Here is a 22,057-nt window from a genome sequence, read left to right on the forward strand (position 1 = left end):
CCACTGACACAACTATCACTACCCTTGCAGGAAGACCTTTCCACACATTCACCACTCTGAGTGAAAAACCCTGCCTTATTATCATCACAACAATTCTCTTTTATTTTTTATTTTTTTACACTTATCCTGTCAGTGTACATTCTGCAGTTGTTGTGCGAGAAATTTTCCGACCACTGAAAGTGGTCTGAACTGGAGGGCAAAGAAGAATTTTATCTCTCAAGGGACACTGGATACCATTGACCAGAGTCGCAGGGCCAGGCTGAATGGCAGAGCTGGGCTGTTCAGGGAGCTGAGGCGTAAAACTGAACGTGTGCTGAAGGTGGACAAGGAGGCCTATGTGCGAGGAATCTTTGAGGGGGTAGAGCATTACCTGTGGTCAAGTGATTCTTGTCCCACTTCCAGGCGAATTTGCGCATTGCGTTCCTCCAAGCCCATCCCTCAGTGTACTGCAGTAAGAGCGGAGGGTCGTGGGGTTTTGACTGAGGAGTCCAAAGTGAAGGCCCACTGGCCCGGTTACTTTGAGCGGCTGTACAAGGCTGACCCACCAGCTGTTGAGTTGGATGTCAGGGGTGTTACAAGACCGATTGCTGATTCTCCAATCAACTGTGTTCCACCTTCATTTGTGGAAACACAGGTTGCGGTGAACTGGTTGAAATAGCGTGAAGCTCCTGGGATCTGTTGCATCCATGCTGAACTTATCAAGGCTGGTGGAAATGCTGTACTCATGTCATTGAATACAGTTCTGTGCTCTGCCTGGAACACAGGCATCATCCCCACTGACTGGAAGATGGGCCTTGTTGTCCCTCTTTGGATAGGGAAGGGTGATTGTCAGGACTGCAACAACTACCGATGGGTGACGCTGCTCTCAGTGCTGGACAAGGTTTTTTGCTCAAAAAATTATTGATAGGGTTTGCCACCATCTGCTTGAGCACCATCGCCCAGAGCAGTCAGGCTTTATATCAAAGACGTCAATGATTTATCGCATCCTTGCTCTTCGGGTCCTTACTGAACGCAGATGAGAGTTTCGGCAGGGGCTGCTTACAGGCTCTGTTAACTTATGCAGAGCATTTGATTCAATGACCCGGGATGCCCTTTGGAGGATGCTTTGTCTTCTTGGCACACAACCAAAATTGATCAATCTGATGTCTGAACTATACAGGGTGTCCCAAAAAAATATACAACTTTTCATCTGCAAAGAGGATGGTCATAACATATATTTTTAAAAAAGACATATGGCTGGGTAGAAAGCTGAAAGGTTGAAGTTTATTCTACCCATGTCAAAATTGCCACCAAAATTTACATTTTGGTATGGAATCGTCGTTTTCTTTTAGACCACATGTTCGACGTAGGCTCCACGTTGTCCGATCACTGCCTGCAAATGCGTTGTCATGTTCTCCATCACTTTGGGAAACGTTTCCTGAGGAATGTTCTGGATTTCTCGGTGGATGTTTTCCTTCAGCTGATCAAGAGTCTGAGGACTAGGGTTTCCATAGACCCTGTCCTTGAGATACCCCCACAAGAAGAAGTCTGGAGGAGTAAGATCAGGGGAATACGGTGGCCACTCAACGTCTTCATAGAGGGAGATAAAGCGGCCCTCAAAATGTTGGTTGAGAAAACGCCTTGTTTCCCTGGCTGTATGGGGCGGTCCCAGATCCTGCCGGAACCACTGGGATCTCATCTGCATCAGGTTGTTTCTCCTACGGGCCTGAGTACATAGTTCAGGCAGATAGAATTCCTGAATCATTTCGCGATAGTTCCTCTGGTTTACCGTGCAAGTGCGTCCCTGGTCATCTTCAAAGAAGTATGGACCAATTATCCCATACCAACCAACCGCCACCCACATGGTGACTTTGAGAACAGATCGAGGCACCAGTTCAGTTGATGCCTTACCAGGATTTTCAGTTCCCCAGTACCGAAAGTTTTGCTTGTTTACCTCCCCAGACAAGTGAGCATGGCATTCATCCGTCATGTGAAGTTTTTTTGAGGAAGTCTGCATCTTCCTCCAACTTTCCTGAGAACCAATTTGCAAAGTGTAGTCGAATAGATTTTTCGTCGTCGAAAAATCGTCGTCGCAGAAAGTCGCAGAATCGCAGAAAGTCGTCGAATAGATTTTTTTGGACTCTGAACGACTGCCTGTCTCACCATTTCCACATTTTCTTCACTACGACTTGTCCTCTTCCGACCACTGTGACCCTTGTGAAGATCACAAATGGTTCCCACATTGGTAAACTTTGCGATGGTGCACTTTATTGTCCGAATGTTTGGTGCATAGCGCAAGTGGATACCGAATTGTCTTGAGTAAAGACGTTGCACCTGTATGACACTTTTCGTCTGGTGCCAAAGTTCAACAATTTTCGTCCGTTGTTGTACGGTCAGTCTTGGCATTTTTCTGGCGCTTGCTTGGTATCAAAATAAACTTCAGGTTCTCTGCAACAAGAAATGAAGCATTAGTGACATTTCTGCTTTTTTAGGATTAAACGAAGAATTTTAAAAGTTGTATATTTTTTTGGGACACCCTATATACTGTGGAACTGAGAGTGCTGTGAGATGTGGTGATGCCATCTATGACTTATTTCCAGTTGTTACTGGAGTTCATCAGGGGTGTGTACTAGCCCCCACACTTTTCAGCACTTGTATGGACTGGATTCTGGTGAGGATGTCAGAGAGATCAAGTTGCTGTGCATCATTTGGGAATGTCAAGATCTCTGACCTTGATCTTGCAGACAATGCAGTCATCTTTGCAAAGAATCTGGATATCCTTTTGTGGGCCTTTGAGGTGCTGCATGAGGAGGCAGAGCTGCTGTGATTACAGGTTTCCTTGGGCAAAGCTAAGATCCAGGATTTTAGTGACATCTTGGATGCTGCTATCTTGTCTACACCTGTTTGTGGCAAGGATGTTGAGGTCACAGAGAGAGTCATTTACCTTGTAAACTAAGCCAATTTCTGAGATATGTGACTGCATTGGGCATTTTTGAGGAAAAGCTGGTAAACTAGTTTTTCTGAAGCATTTGACTATGTTAAAAATGAATATTTTGTTTACCAAGCTGAATTTTGAATTTTTACGATCAAGATTATCAAAAAAACCAAATGGTCACCAAGCAGAATTTCAAACGCCCATAATTTATGAACGAGTGGTGATAAAGTCATGATCTTTGTGTCTAAGACCATGTTTTTGATAGCTATGAATGCGCTGAACACAACAGATTATAATTATATTCAATATATATGGGTGAAACCAGTAAGAATTACATTGCCAGACATTAAAATTAAGTAATAATAACTGATTTGTTAAGAAATCCATGCAAAAACTGATCATGCAACACATATAGCATTTTCAATAAATTCGTAATTTTATATTTGTTGGTGAACATCTTCACATAATAATGATTGTAATGTTACTATGTCAGAATTTATTCACTCGCAATGAATTACATTGCAGACAGTCAAATGTAACTGTGCTCCATCACACAAAATGTGTTCAACTCAGTCCATTTTGTTTTTACACATGATGCTACTATCTGCACATTTGCAAGCCCCGGTGCATACCAGTTTCGACTTTCTGCATGTGCAATTAAGAGACGTACATCCCTTTGTGCATCCACATGACACAATATCCTTGCAAGACTTGGGGATGGGAGCAAGTGATGACAGTTTTGGGGATAGCTGTCCTTCGTCCATTGTCCAACCTATGGTTTCAGGTGGGGGAAGGACCTGGTGTGGATTTGTCACCTGCTTCTACACCAGGCTTTGGTCGTGTGCCCGTTGAACATGATATTTTAGAGCTTCTGTTGTTGGAGGCAGTGCTTCTGGTGATGTGATTTTACAAAACAGTTTTACACGGGCCTGATCACAACTGTTGGACTCCGGTACTCCATACAACTTGCACACAAACTTCTCTGCATTCTTCATTTTTGTTGGGGTTAGCTCTCCTATATCAAGATCTTTGATGAGGTGATTATCCGTGGTGAATACTTTCCATGCAGTCTTCTTGCTGTGTTCTGTAAAGTATGATACTGTATCACACCCTGTTACTGCATGGAAAGGGATAAGGGCTTCGAAGACTGGCTGCGTGAATGTAAGCACCTGTCGGATTTCATGTACTGGAATATACTTCTGGCATTTGGCAGTACCTGCCTTCATCCACAACTTTGTGCATGCCATTTTGTGAAAATGTGCCACCAGCAGGACCAACACATCAGTATCTCGTGCTGATACAACAACACTCTCGGCATTGGTGTGCACACAATGCAGGACAAGTCTGGTATCAGCCTCCTCATGGTTGGCCGCCAACTGTTGAATGTCCAACTCATGGTTTGATGTTTGTACTTCATCCTCTCTCTGGAAACCACCAGCAACTACTAAGGTTTTGTTTGTTGGGGCATTTGCAATCAGGTGATTTGAGAGGAAGCATGCTAGATCTGCCTTATTCTCAGGCACGGCAAGAAAGTCAGTCCATTTGGGGGGAACTGGAACTAAGCCATCTTCTATTATTCTTCTGATGAGACGGGCATGCTTCAAGCATTTCGTCCTTGTGCCAGCCTTGATTGAAGTGTCTCTATACCTATCAAATGTGACATCAATCCTGTCAAAACATCGGCCCACATGCATAACCAATTTGACAAATGCATCTGCCAGTTCCCCAAAGTTGGTGATGCCAGCAGGTTTACCCAATGAGATGGCCAGGCCTTGCCCGCCAATCACTAGGCATGATATTCCATCAATTGTAACCTCTGCTGGACATGTTACACCCTGTGTCATCACCTCAAGTAGGACGGATTTGTTCCCAGTCCGCAGACTGCCATTCGTGTATGCAATGGAAACTGACACAGGCATCAGCTCATGATTTAATATTGTGTGAAGGTTAACGCTCCTCCCAGCCTCGTAGGCAGTAATTCGGCGCTGATGTATACTTCTATCTGCCTTCATAATGGTATATATTTCCCCTGTCTTTCTTGGCTTCGTAGAGGGATGAAAAAGTGAGAGCGTGGCCTTGTGCAATGGATCTCTCAGCTTTCTTGTTGAATGACCAGCTTCAGAGATGAGTAATCTTTCTTTGACAAAAGTCATCAGTTGTACTTGGCCCATCTCAGCATTCAGAAGAGATTGCTGAATGTCGATGGTTGCCAAATCCTTTGTAGCAATATTCTGGATAACATCATATCCCACTTCTGGTGAGAACACTTTGAATCTCTGTAGAACTGACATGATATTCTCTTCATCCTCACTGTCTCGCTTCATTCTGCCTTTACTAGTTTCATTGTGAATCATTTGATCATCACTCCCTGCATGAAACAGTGCCCTAGTTTTGTTTGTGATGCAGGCACGAAGGTTGTCCGATAGAGCCCATCGGGTTCAATGCTGATGTAGTTTTAGTTATTTCCACAATGCCACCACCTTTTTTTCCTGTTCCATTGAGCCACTCCTGGCTGTGGTCAGGACTCACTTGGTTGAATCTTTGGTCAGATCCTTTGACAACAAAGTTGCCTTTGACGAATTCATCTTTCACTTCATCTGGAAGTTTTTGCATTTCTGCCAAGTAAACACAGCCCCACCTGGCATAATTGGTGTGATCATATCGATGGAGGTATGGGAGCATTTGCCGAAAGGTAATGATGTGAAGCCCCCAAAGTCCATCCCGTTGAGCCCTGATAAAACGGAGGAGTATAAACACCATGTCCATGTACTGCCACCAAAATTGGAAGTTCGGGTCTCTATCTTGGGCAAATGCAGTCATGTGAGTATGAAATTTAGCAGAGGCAAGTATTACCACTAATGCAGAGTAATCTTGTGGGTCATTTTATCTCACTGCATTCTCTATATCATCCTCCAGCTCTTGGTCATGTTCCTGCAGATATGGCATCAACTGGGGTATCAGTAATTGCCATAGTGCTTGTACTGTTAGCTTGTGAGCATGAACACCTTTTGCATAAGATTTACCAGTCAACACTTTCTCCGTAGAATTCGGCCCCATGAATCCACTTTCTATCCAGACCTCCGCCAAACCAGAATCCTGTGTGTGCTGACCCAGGATTTTCAAAAAGTTCATAGAAACATGCAATCTTCCTAATCTCGGAATCAAAACATCCTTGTATTGAGGATTTGCCCATTTCAGTTCCATCAATGCAGGAAAGAGCACCTGATCCACCGTCAGTATTGCATGCTGTTGTTGGAAAGAAGCTGTTATATGTAAAATTCTTTGCACAACTGTATTTAATGTATCTATGTCATGTGCAGGGGCTTGTATAATTGGCAGGTTTCTGACTATGCTTTGCTCTGGATTAATCTGGCTGTGTTTTTGATTGAATGATGTCCAGGTGGGTCTTGGTTGCTCATGTTGACATTTAAGCATGAATGCCATATCAGTGGCTGCAGCTGTTATCATCCTTTGAGTTATCGAACCATTCTGTTTGCACTTCAGGAAAATGTGGTTCAGTTGTGCCTTCAGAAATGTTCGCAGTAATGATTATTTCCATTGCTTGTGGAACAATCAACGTTGTTCGTTTCGAAGGTTTAATATTCTTTAACAAGTTATCGTGTGTTGGCCCTCTTTGCCAAGCAGCGATTTGTGTGGCATGGAAAGTGTTATTGCCATCTAAAGTTGCATCATTGATGTCAATATGGTCAGCTGAGAAGTGAATGAACCATCTGGGAACCAAGTTCGGTGGTACTTCAGCTCCATTCACATGGTCCATGTGCTGCAAGGTATTCTCAGCCAATGCTGTGTCAATCCGGAGTATATCTTTGTAGCTGATAGTGTGACCAGCATTATGGAGCATTGCTACCAGTTTTTTAGACCTAGTTGCTTGGTGCAATGTTGACCCAATTCCAACATGTTTCGGAGTCATTTTCTTTCCCCCACTCACACTATAGACAAGGTCCTGTGCAATACTAAGCACCCTTGTTCTTTTGTGTGCGTCCTCCTCTTCATCTTCCACCTCATCATTATGTTCACCAGGATCTAATTCCAATAGTGACTGTCCACCTAACAAGAGATGGATAAACATATACACACTTGGTGGAACACAATCTATTGCTGCCTCTTCGCTTAAGGCCCGGTCACACCTTGACGTTTTAGCCAGCGATGGCAACGTATTAAAATGTATGTAAAACGCTGGCTTACGTTGAACTTTTGATGTTTTTTTTTTAAAGATTCGGACGTATTCATAGCGACTTGGTCTTATGTATAACGCATTGGTAACGGACACAGAACGTTTCGTTGTGTTATAGATAACTTATACCAACGAATGCTGAACCTGTTGTCGGCCTACACAACCTATGCCCAACGATAGTCTAACTTAGGCATAGCGCGTTGCACGCATCACCGACGATGTCGTGACGTAGCCTATTAAAAGGCTGACGCACAACGATTCGAATCATAACTGCCGTAGAAATGGAAGTGACAACATCGCGGTCACACCTTGGCGGTCTTGTCAGCGTATGCCGACCTAAGAAAAATGTGTCTAAAACGTTGGGGCACGTCAAATACGGTATGAGTAAGTTTGGTATACGTGAGTACAATGCTAAAGTACGCTATCATACGTCGTAGTAAGTAGAGTACGTCAAGAAATTTTAAACATGTTTAAAATTTTTGGACGTACTCAGCATATGACACACGTTCCGCATGCGATGGGGATAAGTTTTACACACGATATGTGGACGCTTACACACGTCCACAAACGCTACTTATAAGCTACTCATAAGTCGAAACACATCATGGTAATGTCTTTTTTACGCGAAACTTATTTCTAACTTATGTTTGACGTGCTTTGAACCAATTCTTTACATCGTCCCAACACACATCGACGTATGTAGACGTATTCCAATGACGTCTTCCAGTCGACAAAAAAAAAAATAAATGAACGTGTTTCCAGCTTACAACTGCCATATAAAGACGTGTTCCCAGCGGTTTTGGGAATTGGTATATAAAAATGGTGTTCATAAAAGGGGAACCCAACAGTGTTTTCGAGCCCTTTTTGAGTCGATGTCCATGTCAGCAGTAACAGTATCAGTATCAGTATTAGTATTAGTAGTAGTTTGTTCATGTTGGCAGTAGTAGGTGAGTGTGAGGGGGAGGGTGTGGGTTATGATGGATCGTCCTTGCGTCCGTGTGTCCACGGGTAGGAGACATCTTTTCACCATTGTTCGAAGTTCTTCGCGGCTAATTTTTTTTGGGGCTTTTTCAACAATGAGCTATAGCTTGTTTTTACGATTTAGGTCTATTCATAATGGGTTGGACAAATGCACAATGAACTAATAATGTGCATAGAGCGCTATGATTACTTATAGATACGATATACCAACGAATAATTATCGTGAAGCCGGCGTTCGCAAACTATGCCCAACGATAGCCTAACTTATCCATATCATGCGGCAGTTTATCTTTGCCGGTGACGTAGGGTTTGCTATTCATAGGCTGCCACTCAACGATTTAAATGGCTGCATCTCCACTATTGAAAGTAGACGCTTGCGCTCAACAATTGGAATTTTTTTACACTCAACGACTTTTAAACGGTACCACTCAGCTATTTTCATTGTTTACAATGAACGATTTAAATTGATGTCACTCGCCTTTGTTTTTTGATGCTGGCGCTCGGAAATTTTAATCGTTTCTATTGAACGTGCTAAATCGCTCAAACCCCACTATTGAAAGTAGATGCTTGCGCTCAACAATTCGATTTTTTTTGCACTCAACGACTTTTAATCGGTACCACTCAGCTATTTTCATTGTTTACAATGAACGATTTAAATTGCTGTCACTCGCCTTTGTTTTTTGACGCTGGGGTTTTGAAATTTGAAGAGCTTCTTCTGAACGTGTTAAAACGCTCAAACTCGACTATTTTAAATAGACGCTGCCGATGGACAATTGGAATCATAGCCAAGCTAGACATCGACGTGTGAACATCCTCGTCATGCCGAAGAAAAGTTTGAAGAATGCTGCAAATAAGTGTCCTGGCCGTGGCCGTGGACGCTGACGCAAGGACGATCCATTTTCCGACGTCTTTCAGCCTATGAGTAACTTAAAAGTAACGTCTGTCGATGTGTGGCAACGATCGCGTAACGTGCCAACAACACGTTAATCATAGGTTAGAAATAAGTTTCGGGTACGCTAAACATTACCTCGGCGTGTCTCAACTTATGATTAACTTACAAGTAGCATGTGTTGATGTCTGTCAACGATCGCAGACCGTGCATACAACTTGTGGCCAGCGTAGCGGAACGTGTGAGTCATACGCCGGCATACGTCATGAAATTTCAAGCATGAAAAAATTTGAGAACAACCAAAAAGTACAACGTTTAAAGCCAGCGTACAACGACTTATGGCAATGTTTTTCAGCGTGCTCTCAATGTTATCAAAACTTACCCATAACGTATTCAACGTGTGCCAGCGTTTTAGAAAAAAAATTCAAAAATCGGCATACGTTGGCTAAAACGTCAAGGTGTGACCGGGCCTTTACATCTACTCCATTGTATGAAGGGTGAGACTATATCTAATCGTAGTTTTAGTGCAACATGAACCATGGAGAGAAAGTCATCTTCTGGTGGTTTGAAGATAGGAATAGTTGTCAACATCATCCAAATCCTGATCATCCCATTCAGAGAATGGGATACAGCAGGATTTTACAGGCAGAAGTATTGTTTGTTTACCACATGCAGAGTTGTCATGCAGTAAAATAAATTCATAGACATCATTGACAAGAGTTGACAACTTTTCTTTGAATGTTGATGGGCGGCTCATGAAGGATCTTGGAATTTCGATGCCTGCTTCATCTGCCAATTTTTTGTCGTGCAGCCAAACTTGTTCTAGCTCCAAAACATGACCTTCATCCGCTGAGTGCCTCAATTCCTGCCCAAGCCAGACCATGGCTAAATCAAGACTTATTTTCAACTTTGGCTTTGGCGCTAGCTCTCATAAACGTCTTCAGGCAATATGGATGGTGGCATCCTTCTGCTGCCATAATATCATTGACATCTGCCATGTGAATATTGACATTTTCTACATATTTCGCAGCTGACAGAATTTGGTTACTCATGTTCTTGATCATAACAGTGCATGTCTTTTGCTTCATGTTGGTGCCCTGACAGAACATGCAGAGTTGCCAGTCTATTGGCTTTGTTTGGCTTCACAAGCCTGCAGATGTACAGTGTGGGGCATTAGATGCATGACCATCTGAGTGTGTAGGTAAGGTCTTACCATACTGTTTCTTTAATCGCTGATTTTTTCCTTGCTTGTATACACAGCATAATATGACTTATGCCATACCAGCAATGGTGCTGAGGTAGCTTTGAAGGCTGAAGTTAGTCTGTCTGTTGCATCTCTCTACTTGGCATCCCTTAACTTCTTCCTTGCTGCAGCGGCATCCCTCATGGAGTTGAGGCCTTGTGACGTTGCATCGAATAATGCATCATGTTTGGATTCTTGACAAATGATGCACAGCTCAATAGATACTGGCGTTGATCACTTCAGGCTAACGACTGGGTCCATGACTTCTTTGCTCTGAAAATAAATATGGAACATAAATTATTATTAATAAAGAAAATGTAGGCCTACCTGTAGATATTAATACCTGTTATAAAATAATAGGTTAGGTTAATATTGCTTTACGCCTCAGTTGAGGATATTTCACTCATATTGAGGTGGATGGTTTGGGAATGGTGGAGGAAGACCTGAAAAATCGAGAGAACCACTGACATGCGGCAAGTAAACCGACAAACTTTCTGACATGGAATCGAGCAGGACTTGAACCCAGGCGGTCAGAGACCTGTGATCTGTAAGCCAGCGCTTTAGACCACTTGCCCACTGTGGCCCCTATAAAATAATACATGTTATGCCAGACTAGCAATATTTAACCTAATTGTATAACATACATTTTATCATTATTTGTCCCTTATCTTGACCGAAGAGTGTTAAAATAGCGATTTCAGCATTTCAGCATTACACAACTGTTAATCTGATGTGTTCAGCGCATTCATAGCTATCAAAAACATGGTCTTAGACACAAAGATCATGACTTTATCACCACTCGTTCATAAGTTATGGGCGTTTGAAATTTTGCTTGGCGGCCATTTTGTTTTTTGATAATTTTGATACTAAAAATTAAAAATTCAGCTTGGTAAACAAAATATTCATTTTTAGCATAGTCAAATCCTTTGGAAAAGGTTGTTTACCAGCTTTTCCTCAAAAATGCCTTCAGAACTTTATGCAGTCACATATCTCAGAAATTGGACTAGTCTATTGGCAGTGATGTTCATGTCTCCACTGGCTGTCAGCCAGAGGTCAATAGACGTCTGGGTAGGGCCTGGGGAGTCATGGATTCATTGGATCATGAAGTGTCGCATTGTCAGTACCTGTGCAGGAGGACAAAAATGCGAGTTTTCATGTCCTTGGTGCTTTCATTCTTGCTCTACGGATGTGAGACTTGGACTCTGGTCAGGGATCTGAGACAGAGACTTAACTCCTTTGGGACCAGGTCTCTTCGGATAATCCTTGGCCATCGCTGGTCGGACTTTGTGTCAAATGAGGAGTTGCTGAGAGAGTCTCAAATGAGATTTGTTACCTGCATAGTCCGTGAGAATCAGCTGTGGCTGTATGGACATGTAGCTCCTTATCCCGACGCTGATCCTGCTCACCAGATTCTCTCAGCGAGGGAGCCTCGTGAGTGGAGGAGGCCAATTGTCCAACCACCTGCCTCGTGGTTGCAGCAGGTTGATCAGAATCTCAAGGAGATGGGGATGGGTCAGGCGTCTGCTTGGGGGATGGCCAGACGGAGGCCCCTGGAGTACCTACGGAAAGTGGATGCAGCAATGCGCTGCTCCGGCATATGCTCCCATACCTGACCTGACTTGACCCATATCCACTATCGCCATCTTCTCTGCATCTTGATTTCCACCCATTAAATATTTATATCTCAAACTAGCGAGCTGAGACAGAGTTTTAATTCCTTTGGTTGCAGGTCTCTTCGGAGATTCCTTGGCTATCACTGGTCAGACTTTGTGTGCAATGAGCGGTTGTTTAGAGAGACTCCAAATAACATTGTTAACTGTATCATCTGTGAGCCTCAGCTGCGGCTGTATGGACGTGTGGCTTGATTTTCTGACGCTGATCCTGCTCACCAAGTTCTCTCAGTGAGGGAGCCTCGTGAGTGGAGGAGGCCAATGGGCTGACCACGTGTCTTGTGGTTGCAGCAGGTTGATCAGCGTCTCAAAGAGATGGGGATTGGCCATGCATCTGTACAGAGGATGGCCAGACTGAGGCCCCTGGAGTACCTATGGAAAGTGGATGCAGCAATGTGCTGCTCCGGCGCATGCTCCCACACCTTACCTGACTTGACCCATATCTACTATCCCCATGTTCTCTGAATCTTGATTGCCACCCATGAAATGTTTATATCTCAAACTGCCAGCCACTTCACCCAAACGTCCCTTCACTCCACAGCATTTCCGATGACAACCTTGTTTTTCCAGACACACACTGAATTTTATTTGACCCTACTCCTTCACCACAAAGCTGCACACAGGACCATTTATCTCTCCCCTTTTTCATCCGGAGTCATCAATTTGTCTTGCATAGATTCACCCTCAACCCTCTTACATTCCATTGTTTCTTTCCAAATGTGAAACATATCCTTTGCTTCCAATCTGCTTATAATAATTCCCATGGGAATCCTACCCTCATCTCTTTCGTAAACTCCTTTGAGAACTAGTGCAAAACTGATCCCTGATGTAAACCTATGTTCACTTCAAATGACTTTGTACATCCTCCACTACTTCTTGCTGATGTTATTGGCCTCTTATACATTGACATAACTATCCTCAACAAATCATCTGTTACTCCTTGTCACCTAAGTGTTCAGGCCACAACTACCCTTGATACTCTATTGGATCCCTTCTCAAGACCTACAAACATATCATATAACTTTTTCTTCTTTGCTAAGTCTTTCTCTTGAATCTGCCTAACGATAAATATCACATCTGCCATCAACCTTCCACGTATAAAGCCAAATTGATTCTCATCTATATTGACAACTCCTCTCAATAACCTCAAATAACGTCAATGCTTGCTCTAACAGCTTCATTCCTCTATATGATGAAGTAGTGTGTCGCCTTTTATCTGAAACAAAGGTACAATTATATTGTCGAACCAATCGTCCAGGATATATCCATTTCTCCATATCATTCTGCAAAACTCAATCATCCACTTTACTCCCAATTCTCCGAATGCCTCCACCATCTCAAGCACAGCACCAGCTGATCCTGCTGCTTTACCTTTCTTTCATTTCTTAATAGGTGACCTAACCTAACCTTTTACTCAGATTAGTGAGCCCGTTGGTCTGATGGACCAAATTTTAATTGGTCTTCACAGTCTTGTTGCATTCCAACCTGCTGTACTGCTTGAGCATTAACTTGCCTTTCTCGAAGCCCAGATGTGCTTGGAGCCAAAGCTGGGATTATATGCTCGTTATTGTTATTGCCATATGATACTACTATTCTTATTATTGTTGTAAATATTATTAGTGTACCTTAATATATGCTTTGTTATCATTGTTTTTGTTATATATTTTGTAATTAGAATGCCATGCTGTCTATGGTCGAAGGACGTTTGAAGCTACTTTATACTCGTATATACCTTAACGTGGCATGCATTTAAAACTTGGGAATTCTAATGGATTTTTTTGTAGTATAGTGGAGTTTTAGAGGGTCTCCAGGATCTACAGTCTTTGGGATTTTTTGCTCTTTTGGGTCTTCTGGGACTTTTGTGTCAGGGACTTTTTGGGACTTTTGCGTCCTCGGGGACTTCTGGGTCCTCAGGAGACTTTTGAGTCCTCGGGGTCTTCAAGGTCTTGGGGGTCTTCAAAGTTTGAAGGGGTATTAGCAGTCTAAAGGGTCAAAAGGAACATTCCAATAATGCGTAATTCATGAATAGACGTACGTACTTAATCGACAAAAATTATGCCTCACACACACGCACACACACACATGGACACACACACACACACACGCACCTCATCCGTTTATAGTACATATTACCTCCTCCACTCCCCATACTTTCCTGCTCTCCACCTCCTTATCCCATTCATTCTCCTCATTCAACAACTTTTGGAAGTCGTCGCTCCATTATTTTTCAAAATCTTCTTCCATTCTCTTCAAACAATCGATTGAATTCCAAGAACATCGTTTTGATCCTTCATCATTTGTCTACCTAAACTGAAAATCATGTTTCTTCTTTCCTAAAATGCTTTTATTACTCTCTATCCATTTTTCCTTGTTCTTCCTCCACTTCTTATATGCATTCTCATGATGGAGGCCAGTGAGCACATGACATTTCAATGGCAAAGATTGGTGGGAGGCATGGCCATGTTGAGGCTGGCAGCACGATCACTCCGTTGAGGAATAACTCTTTTAGAATTTTTCAGACCATAGGCCCGTCACTCGGCAGTGCTGCTATCAGCTCAGCCTCTGGCAATATTGCCATTATGTCATGCTAACGTTATGCAACCAATTTTCTGTGCATTAAATATTTTCAAGAGAAAATCATCTTTACCATATGGCAACCCCACAAGGCAATGCTTTTGTTATAAAACAGTTATAAACGGCTGCAATTCCATGTTCATGGTACAACACTGCTTCAATGTATTTTTTCCTAAATTATGATGCAATGATTAAAGAAAAGCTAAAATGGAACATCTGATAGAGTTGCTGTCTGTAAAAGACAGACAAAAAAATCGCCCGCTGCTAATTTCAGTGACAGTTGCTGCACTACTCCTCACTGTATCAATTGGCATACAGACGTTTGGAGATGTTTCCGGAAATGCCATCCCCCCATCCTCAGGAAGGGAATCAATCCATGGACACGTTTCTGATTCATTGGCCATTATCAGCGTGGAATGGATGCCCCCAAAAGGGCTGTAAAGTTGTCCCATGTGGGATTCTACAGTATCCAAATATATAGCTTGTGTAGGTTGTTGACTGACACTGTGGGTAGCAGTGTAGCAGCTGACACCAAATTCAGCAATGGCCAGTTTTGTTTTTCACAGACGACAAGTCAGACATTGCATTTTAACTTCAATATTGTAATGAAAATGGCCGAAAGGAAGGATAATTAAATTAGGTTTGCTAGCCATCTCCTAATGTGTTCAGATTAGCTGTCTTGGTCAATAGCCCCGATTAGTATGTGTGTTTATATAGCACCTCAAGTCATTTCCTTCATTCCTCGATGTTGTTTCACAATTAAGTGCGCTCTTTCCTTTAATTACCCCCCTTCTTTAGCATTCACTCTGGTGCGGAGTTGTTTGTTGAACGCATTCATTCCGCATGATGTAATGTGTGAAACGTCATGGGACTAGTCACTCGCGCCTTGGCTGATTAGTGTGCATTTTGGCCAATGAGTTTTGAGCTTCTATGGTTTGTCTGGAAAGATAATGACGAATGGACTTAATGGAGAATGACATAGCCTGTACAACATGGAGTCTGGCCGTGAATTGTTGGTTCTTGCGTGTCTGGGCCGATGAGATTTGGAATTTTCATGGGGTGGAGAGAAATGTCTAAATAGAATGGTAAGCAGAGACCAACGGTGGAGAAGGAGAAAGAGGGTCATTCACTGAGAGCCAAAGCGAGCCACATCTTCGCCCAGAGCTGGGCAGGTCTCATCGTGGGCTGTCACAGCATCTCATCAGAGACCTTCAGCTGGAATCCTGTAGCTCATGATCCCATGAGCTCCAACATATTGGGTATCCCCGAGGAGACAGGGCGCACTCCTCGGGGAGACAGGGTGCGCTCTCCAACAGTATTATATCCACCAATCTTATTTTTGCTTCCCTTCCATCCTATCTTTCTATCCTCTCATGTGTGTCTGCATGTGTAAGGCATACAGTTAAGCAGGCAAGCCTATTTCTGTTTTGTGATAAGCATGTGTCTTCCCCACCACAGATAAGATAAGGAATACAGGAAAAGAAATACAGAGGGAGAGAGAGAGAGAGAGAGAGAGAGAGAGAGAGAGAGAGAGAGAGAGAGAGAGAGAGAGAGAGAGAGAGAGAGAGAGAGAGAGAGAGAGAGAGAGAGAGAGAGAGAGAGAGAGAGAGAGAGAGAGAGAGAGAGAGAGAGAGAGAGAGAGAGAGAGAGAGAGAGAGAGAGTAAGAAGAGATAAAACAGAGTGGTGGAGAATCCCATCCACGATTGCTCCAGGAAGTGATAGCATGGAGAGCTTGTGCATGCCAACAGGTTGTGCTGCTTGGAGAAACTCCTGGCAACATGACGACACACATTGCTCCCGTCTCCTAACGTATACTGCTCCATGGCAAGACTCCAAGCACCAACTCATGTTGCTGTCAGCATGCTCCAGGCCAACTCCAAAAACCAACTCTCTCATCTGGTGTGCAAAACCCAACTCACTTGTTCCTCCCTACACAGGGCAACTGTCTTTCTCAGCACCCCCTCATTCTGACCTGATTTGAGGAGCAGATGTCAGTTCCAGAAATTTGAAACCATTGGTCCGAGGCTCACGATCATATCCAAAGGTCATGATTCCTGATTCATCCAGCATGCTGGCCATTCAAAACAATCGATAGGCCATGCCCTGCCATTGAAACTGTCCAATCAGGAAAAGGTCTGAGGCTTGGCGATATCACAAGGCTTACGTCACCCGTGGAAATGACAATCCTCTGCTAGTTTGCTATCATCTGCCATTGCATTTAAACACACACGCAAAAACCTTGTTTCTTTGTCTGCAAACAGTTTTACTTATCTATGTAGACGAAACATGATTGCACTGCTCTATTATCTGTGAAAAACAATAATAATAACAATGAAATAATCAGATAAATGATAGACTTGAAAAAGTGAAATTACTGACAGATGAGAGTGATGACAAGGAACTGCCAAACACCCAGTCTCGGATATTGCTAATTGGGGATATGATGCAACAAGTAATCTGAACACATCATAAAAAAACGGACTACTTATCATGGAGTACTGTAGTACTCCATATGTAGGGATGGCACGGGAAAATGGCCAACCCATCAAAGGTGAACAAAATGATATGCTGAAAAGCTACTAACGAGTGAAATCATAAGCCTTGAAAAACCATTACTTTTATTCTCAAACGTTTTCATAACTAAGAATGAAAAAGACACTGGAATACATCGCTAAAATACCAAATCGAGAGATCGCAAAAATCACCGAATTGTTCATTGACATTCTACAGCATTGTTGACAAATATCATCCAGCCGAGCACAATAATGACTGAAGCAATAACAACAAGAAAGAGAGCAATCAGGGATTGCAGACCCTTACTGGGACTTGTTTTGTGTGGTGTATTTTGTGTGGCGTTTGTGTACTGGTGTGTTACATCATTAATAAGAGACATAATTAAAACTGCCACTTTATAACTGCTGGTGGTGATGACTGGGAACCAAAACGTCCTGCTTTGATGCAAACCCACATTGATCTGACACGTGACCCTGACCCATGACGTTTAAAAAAAAAAGATTATTCAATTGAAATCAGAATGGGATTGAAATAAATTCAATTCAAATCAAATGGAACAACATGTAGGTATAGTCCTGCATTGGAGTAATCAGAAGGAACCTGAAGAAGCAAAAAGCAAAGCAAAGATGAAGTCATCAGGAGGAAGCTGGATAGGATTTGCATTTCAGCTGTGACTCCTCTACCCTCAAAACCATCCAGGCACAGCCAAGAGAGCCTTATTTAAAAAAAACAAAAACAAACCCATATCAAAAAATTAAATAATTCTGGCTGCCAGACCATGTGTCTGATCATGTTGAAATTTAAAACAAGTATTTCCATCACTACTAGATTTGAAATGTGAAGTTTCACATCGATTGATTAAGTGGTTCCAGAGAAAACATTAATTAATATTTTCTTCATTCCAATATGGCTGCCAAACCATGTGACCTATCAATTATTCCTTAACAAACTTGTACACCCATGACTTGGAGAACAGTTATGTGAAGTTCCCCTCAATTTGTCCAGCCATTCTGGAGAAGATTTTTTTTTCGGTTTTTGGGTAAATCCAATATGGCTGCCAAACCATGTGATCAATGACGTCATGATGTTTTGTTTTCTGTGGATCATTTTATCACTACAGGACCCTCAAAAATGTTCATACTGATCGGATGTGGCATTTTAAATGTGCAATTATGACGTCATAACAAAGTCACTCTCATTTCCCATGAGTACTTACTATGTGCCAAGTTTCAATTTTTTCCTGGGAGTGGTTTCAGATATACAGAGATCCAAAGTTTTTCCGTTTTTCCAATATGGCTGCCACACCTCATGACCGATGTCATCATAATTATCATGAAAACATTCTACACGAGAAGTTGCACCTATGATGAAAATTTCGTCTCAATCCGCCAAGCGGTTGCGGAGAAAAAACATGAAAGTTCTGTACCAACAAACAAACAGACAGACAAACGGACCCAGATGCAATACTTTCTCCTTCGGCGAGGGTAATGATTCCATTGTAAGGAAGTGACGTCCTCTCTTGGGTATTGTACCCATACTATAACAATTTTTTTATTTTTTAAACAGATTAAAAAAAAAATACAATCACAATACACTACAATCTGTTGAACGTCATTTATGCTTGCACAGAGTGAGAAACTCGACCGTAAAACTCACTCTGGTGTAACCAGACTCACTGTTTACCAGAATTGGTGGTGTAATGGTTAAAGCTTCCGCTCTGACTCTCGGAGATCAGTGGTTAAAACCCTGGCTGAGTCATATCAAAGACTTCATAAAATGGCATGTGCTGCTTCCCTGCTTGATGTTCAGCATGTAAAACGATAGAGCATGGACAATTCCCATCAGTTGGCATTTTTGGGGAGGAGGGCAATTCCTCCTGAAGAAATATCCCGCTGAGTGCGGTGAAAAAAGCGGTGCCATTGTTATGACGTCGTTGGTACCCAGAGCATCCCGGGAAGTGATGGCACTTCTCCCAAGCTCAGTTGTTGTTTTAAGTGTTTGTCTCATCAGTGTGTGTGTGTGTGTGTGTGTGTGTGTGTGTGTGTGTGTGTGTGTGTCTGTGACCGCTGTTTCTCGACAACCACTGGTCCGATATAATTGAAACTTGCCAGGTATATTGATGGGAACCCGAGTATGTGCCTTTTCAAGGTTTGATATTAATTGTACAATTGCTTCCCAAGTTATGGCCATTTATTTACCAACCAATGACATGACACGTTGCTGCGGTCATTTATTCACCAACCAATGACATGACACGTTGCTGCGTAGGCATGGCTGCGTAGGCCGGTGCGTGGCCAGCCGACGATGACGTCACGGGCTGTGCCGGTTACATGGCAGCGAATGTCATGGTAAGCAAAGACAGGGAGGTAAACTTGATTTTAATTTTAATTAACTCTGTGTGGAAGTGTGGTTGGCGCGAGAACGAAGGAAGGGCCTGTGTGGTTGTCGTTTCTGGCTCGCGGGTTGAAAGTTTTTTTTTTTTCCCCTCTCTTCTGTTCTCTTTGTGTTTTTCTTTGCGATGACATTGCGAAAAGGCAAAATATGTTGGTGCTAATTGAATAATTGGCCATTAAAACTAAATTGCGAATAATTGTAACTGCGATATGTGAACTTCCGGAGAGTGAGGACTTAACTTCCGGATAGTAACGACTTACTGTATTCTTTCTCGATTTATCGACTTACTGTATTCTTTCTCGATTTATCGACTTACTGTATTCTTTCTCGATTTATCGACTTACTGTATTGTTTCTTTCTCGATTTCTGTACTTTCTCAATTTTCTTAAACACAATACCCCAATCCAGTCGTCGTTTGCGACAGCGAAGGAACGGCCTGTGTGGTTGTTTGAAAGTTTTTTTGGGGGGGTTTGCACGTACGGCCATGCTCGTACGGTCACGCATGTGCGGCCATGCACGTACGGGCTCACGAGAGTGAGGGAACGGCCTGTGTGTTTGTTTCTGGCAAGCGGTTTGAAAGTTTTTTTTTGTTTTGTTTGCACCTACGGGCACGCACCTGTAATAACAATAAGAAGAGTGAATTATGATGCAATCCAGAGAGCCACTTGTGTAAAAGAAGAAGTTGAAACATTTTAAGAGACCGTTTTTTTCAAATTATTTCTTTGATTAAGATTATGTAAGATTAGGCAAAGGAAAGGTTGAAGAAAAAATCGTGAAGGTGTACGATGAATGTGGATCGGCTAAAGTAGAAGGAATATGGAAGGTCGGCGAAAGTTACAGGAAGAGGAAGAGGGGGTAGAGAAATCACGTGGATGCGGGAGCTGTAAGGTGAGAAGTGAAGAGATACATATATATTTATTTTAAGATTCGGTTGGATAAGGTAAAGGAAAGGTTGAAGAAAAAATCGTGAAGGTGTATGGTGAATGTGGGTCGGCAAAAGTAGAGGAAGTTTGTAGATTGGCGAAAGAGAAAGGAGGAAGAAGAGTCGGTACAGGAAGTCATGTAGTTACTGTATGTGGTGTATAAGGTGAGAAGGGAAAAGGTCATTTTTGTTGTAATTTTTACATTTTAAGACATGAAACAGAGGGTATAGTTGAGACGGATAGAAGGAGTGGGTAAGGGAAAAGTGGAGAAAATAAAAACTGATGGTAATAAGGATAAAATATAAACAAGAAGCGAATACTTCGATATCGCGTGGCTGGGGGCAGTAAAAGTCTAGGTTGAGAATGATGAAACAATTTTGCAGTTATAAAATTTAAATGTAGACACAGTGAATTGGCATGCATGATGGGAAGAGTTGTGACGTTGGACAAATTTCTATTTATAGCCCTCAGATCAAAGGGACGTACACGGCCATAAGTGTGACAGAAGACGTGACAGAAAACACAGGACAGAATAGCCAATTATATCACAGCGCGATGTCGCCGCGCTGTAACGAGAGTTAAAACGCTGCGCATCAACAACTAACGGAACAGGAAGATTATCACTTCCTGCTCAGAAAATCAACTTCTGGCATCACACAGAAAACGATTCAGCACAAAAAACATCGCTCTTCCGCATTAACCCCGCCCACAATTCACCCGGCAACTCACAATACACACGCAATCTCCGCCCACAATCCACCCGGCAATCTCCGCCCACAATCCACCCGGCAATCTCTGCCCACATCACACTCAACAATAAGTGTGACAGAAGATGTGACAGAAGACACAGGACAGAATAGCCAATTATATCACAGCGCCATGTCACCGCGCTGTAACGAGAGTTACAACGCTGCGCATCAACAACTAACGGAACAGGAAGATTATCACTTCCTGCTCAGAAAATCAACTTCCGGCATCACACAGAAAACGATTCAGCACAAAAAACGTCGCTCTTCCGCATTAACCCCGCCCACAATTCACCCGGCAACCCACAATACACCCGGCAATCTCCGCCCACAATCCACCCGGCAATCTCTGCCCATATCACACCCAACAATAAGTGTGACAGAAGACACAGGATAGAATAGCCAATTATATAACCGCGCAATGTCACCGCGCTGCAATAATAAACACGATCGTGCACATAGGTGGGAAGACGGGAAGGCCTCAGGGAAACCCAACATGACAAGACTGACTAAAACTCACCAAATAGCACAAGTTTTGAAACAAAATTGAACTAGGAACGCACAGTAAACATGGAAGCAACGAAATAATGAGTCAAAACGTGACAAACAATGACCGGAAACTTTTATTTGAGAAAGTCTGCAGACTCCCGGAGAGAACCAACCATCGCTCAAAAACTGGAACCGGAAGAGGGACATGGTGGTGAACAACTAAAATGGCCACCAGTTGGCCCTCTTTGATCACATCGTGAAACAAAATTATGTGCATATGTATTCCATAATGTGTTGTATTTGTGCCAAGTATGAATAAAATTGGTCCATACATGTCCGAGATATGGTTGCAGATGCACACATTCACGCACGGATATGAAAACCGAGAGCAAATCCATAAGCCCACGTTTCGGACTAAGTCCAATGGAGGTTAATAAAATACACAATTAGACCAACCCACACTACAACTCTCCAACCACCTCCAACATAGACATCTTCAAACAATTGTTCCTATTGCCGTTATG

General features: G+C 42.7%; 1 long non-coding RNA gene and 1 pseudogene across 1 annotated transcript in view; both read right to left on the reverse strand.

The window, feature by feature from the left end:
* The window catches only part of LOC147019720 (uncharacterized), a 98,763-nt gene that overhangs the window by 48,156 nt on the left and 28,550 nt on the right, over nucleotides 1-22,057 (reverse strand). The window lies entirely within an intron of this gene.
* On the reverse strand, nucleotides 6,007-10,067 carry LOC147019721 (uncharacterized; annotated as a pseudogene).

Source organism: Eptatretus burgeri, chromosome 9 (assembly GCF_056783735.1).
Source record: "Eptatretus burgeri isolate ZD-2024b chromosome 9, Ebu_testis_v1, whole genome shotgun sequence".
NCBI lineage: Eukaryota > Metazoa > Chordata > Myxini > Myxiniformes > Myxinidae > Eptatretus > Eptatretus burgeri.